At 30.8% G+C, this 4,138-nt stretch overlaps 1 long non-coding RNA gene across 1 annotated transcript; it reads right to left on the reverse strand.

The window, feature by feature from the left end:
- Nucleotides 1–2,220: 2,220 nt before the first annotated feature.
- Nucleotides 2,221–3,756, reverse strand: LOC145120784 (uncharacterized). Its single transcript, XR_013714358.1, has 2 exons — nucleotides 2,684–3,756; nucleotides 2,221–2,433 (listed from the first exon to the last, which is right to left on the reverse strand). It is a non-coding gene; the product is annotated as an uncharacterized LOC145120784 (long non-coding RNA).
- Nucleotides 3,757–4,138: the final 382 nt, after the last annotated feature.

The raw sequence follows: 4,138 nt of genomic DNA on the forward strand, positions 1-4,138 counted from the left end.
GTCTTTTTACCGTTGTACTACTATTGACGTGACCTTCGATTCTCATTTAGGTTGTGTCGGCTAAAAATCACTCGATCTTTATTTCGAGTTTTTAGCTATCTACTGTTATACCGAATCTTGGAAAAATCATAACTTCCTCATACACAGTCAGATTTTGACGTTCTTTTTATGAAATATCTCGGTTTAGCGAATACTACGACTTTCATTTAGATCAATAAAGATAAAAAGTAGTTTATCGAAAACTCACTTTTTACGTCATACGGCGTCGAGCCGGTTCTGTCGCGAAACTTTAATGAGTCATAACTTCTTCGTTATAGCTCGGATTTCGATGAGGTTTTCGCCTAAATGTTTCTAACGAGATTCTTTACAACTTTCAATAATATAATTTTACTTATTTTCAACTTTATATTTTCTTTAATTTCAATAGTTAACTTTTGATCGGAATCTCATAAGACTTCCCATCACTTTCTGAACGATTCTAAACATAGTTTTACTTCAATTCTAGTAAAAACTATCTGTTAGAACTCAACGCTCATAATCATATAATATTTCAAAATATTATGTACTTTTAAAAGTTACAAAACACGATAACTGAACGTGTATGTTACACGACTATTCACAAATAATCTATACAACAAATTATGCTTTACATTTTTTTACAAATTCTAAACTCATTAATGTTATATCTATATCTCAGCTTTTTTAAGAGCAAAGTGTCCATTAATAAACAAATTTTCCAAATAAGCCACTCATAAGTTAGTCCATGGAACAACACAAAGTTATGGCGATCAGATTGGATACCTTATGTGCTATTGTTTGATAGAAATCAACACAAAGTTAATATCCAGCCACCAAAACTAATTACACTCCCTTCAGGTACTATATGAACTAAAATTGGTACAAAAGATGGGAAGAATATCATCTTCTACTTCAAGTTCATGATCAACATAATTGAATTCCTCTAGATATAGAATAGTCATAAATTAAATGAGAGAGAAATTAAAAAAACAAATATAGGTTAAAAAGAAAAGTGTGTTGCTATTATTTGTTAAAAAAATAAATGGTGAATGGAGATCTACATATACTTTATTTTGTTAGCCACCTGGAAATCACTAAACTTAATCATTTACTCTGATATCCCATCATCGTATATATCAACTACCTCTACTTGATTATCCTTGACATGGTAAGTTTTCCAACTACCCGGTCCATATGCAAAAGTTGTCACTGAAAAGGACAAAATTCATATTTAATTTACTTTATGATAGTAATATGTGTGATGGCATAAAAAATTTGTTATATAAATGATGGTCTTATATGAAGTCACCCAGAAAGTAAACAATTTAGTAAACTTGTCAATGACAAAATAAAGAAAACTTATTGGAATGTAAAGATGGTAAAATGTCATCTTTAGAAAGTTATTGATATTCATGTAATCTTTGGTGGAGCTTAAAGTCTTTGAGTTTGGATCTTTTTCCCATAAGTAGAGCTTATTTTACACCTGAATAAAACATATTCATTTAGACTTTTTAATTTATATATATATTTTATTTTGTTTTTTAATTTTCAGGTATCAGAAGACAACAAAGATTCCTACTTTGCCTGAATATTCTTTAATTACGTTTATGTTATTGTCATAACATAAAAAAACTACCACAAGGACGTAGAAGTACATGAATTTGATGACCCACTTATCAATATGTCCTTTCTTCTTAAAAAGAGTAGCTTATTTGACCATTATTTAATTGATAAAATACATTGACTAATTAAAAGAATTTTGACACAAGATTATGACAAATCATAAGGTTAAAGGAGGTATATCTCTCTTTTACATTTAAGCTTGTTATTGAATTTCTAAATGATTGATTCAAACTATTTTTTGTTAGTTCTGTAAAATAAATGAAACATTATCAGGAAACAAAATACATAAGATTAGGTTGGAACCTTAACATGCAGAAGAATTAAAAAGAAAACTAAAACCACACATCCAATCACGTTTCTATTGAATTAAAAATATTTGCCTCGTATAATTGTTGATAATAATGCACGAAAACAATCAAAGAAACAACAATTTCCCTAGTAATATGTAATATGGAAAGACCTTGTAATTCCTCTATTATTTTTCTTTTAGGAACAATTTATTATATTGTCTCCTGGTCTCATGTTCGATTGGTTGAGTAAAGTTTATTACTGCAAGGGGAACTACAAAATAGATGATCGTAAATGCAAATACAGTGAGCATGTATTGAAATCTTGAAATGTGTAAAATATTTATTTACTTTCACAAACCTTTTATAACCAAAAATTGTTAATAGAAACTCAAACAACTGTAAAAAAAGATAAAAACATAAGGTTAAAGGTTAAAACACCACCACAAGCCATTCAAAAACTATCTCGCAAATAAACTTCTTGCTTATACGATGGACTCAAGACCTGCAAAGTAAGATCCACATGGGTGCAACTATCATTTTCAAATGATGGAAATATTATCCAAATAAAAAGAATAATCTTATAAAGTACAAGTTCTTAGTAAGATAAATATTGAAAATATGATATTGTAAGAAAACGAAATGAGAGTAAGATACTATAATAAACAAACAAATGAAAGTTAGTTTATGTTTCTTGCATTTAACTCTTAAACAACTAAAACAAATCGATGTAGTGAACCAGTAGAAAGACTTACATGTTAAGTATATGGTTAGTTGCCTCAAGAAGTGATATTTTGACCAAATCTTTAACACTTGGATACAATCTCACCAAATCCTCAGAAACAAAATCATGGATCTCGGCTACAAACTCCACACAGGTAGTTCTACCACCACCAACAACAACAAACTGAAGCATACATATCCAAACCTTAATTCTAGAAAAAATGAAAAATCCAGTTTCACTTGGGCATTTCCATAAATAGTTGGCATGCACTGTCTATGTATTAGAAACAAATAAGAACAAATATGCAAGGAAATCGAGAACTACCTTGAAACAGAATCCCAAGAGGCCAAATCAAAACCCATATAGACCGTAACAAAAAGTCGATTGTAGAAAATTTATAGAAGAGGGGTTAGAGGAAGAAAAAGACATGCAATTAAGATGTGGAATATATAGAAAAAGCAAACCTCAGTTTAAATCCTTATGCTTTTTGATTTATGTTCCCGAACCTCGCTAGTAAGATCAATAATTTCATGTAGGTTTAGGGACGAGCATGTAAAAATCAATCAAATTAGGGGCAAATTGAGTGGGCTTCATCGCTATCTCTGTTGTCGTGAGAAATCGGGGAAAAATTATTTGTGATAGAGTGGGGGAAGGGAGAGCAGCAACCGGTCTGTCGCTCTCCATGAATATTTATATGTAGAGTTTGGAGTGATAAAGGGATATGGTTATAGGAACGTGGTGGAGAGAATTAGAGAACATCGGGTGATGCAATTATCAGTTTCATGGAGCAAAGATGCAGACAAAGACGGACAAGTGGAGTTTCTAGAAGGATACATTATATGGAGAAGTGGATGGTTGAAGATGTGGTGGGATACATGGTTGCAGTTCTTCAATAAAACTGATTAGCAGTTATTGAGAGAGTGGAGGCATGGATGCATGAAGAAGGAGAAGGAAGAAACTAGAAAAAAAACCCTGTAAATAGTGAGTTTACACGGATATGAATCATATGATTGAAGATCAAACGACTGCAATACTAACAACGGTTATTCACGCCGTGTTGTTAGTAATAATAATAATTTGGCTCCTACAAAGTAGAAACATTCATTTTCTTGGCAATCGGCTCCTAGAAATTGAGTTTAAGGTCATCCATAATACCCATCGCTAACCATCCATTACACGGCATCACCACATCCTACCACTAAAACCATGGGATACCTACCACTAACATATCACTCCACATCATTTCTTTCAATTAAATTTAATTCAAAAATACATTAAAAACATATATTTTGTTTTTTTAAACTAGTTTTTTCATTGAATTAAAATACCACATCACATTAAAAAAATTACATTACTTAAAAAAAACACAACGTTAAAAAAAACCTAAAAATGTCAAACATAACTAAAGAAACTACTCTCTATTCTTATATCGGGTTCAAACGAATTCTTTCGGGTTTTTTTATAAAAATATGTTAGTTTTCAAAAA

This window comes from Lactuca virosa, chromosome 6 (genome assembly GCF_052849685.1).
Source record: "Lactuca virosa cultivar CGN04683 chromosome 6, Lactuca_virosa_CGN04683_v6, whole genome shotgun sequence".
NCBI lineage: Eukaryota > Viridiplantae > Streptophyta > Magnoliopsida > Asterales > Asteraceae > Lactuca > Lactuca virosa.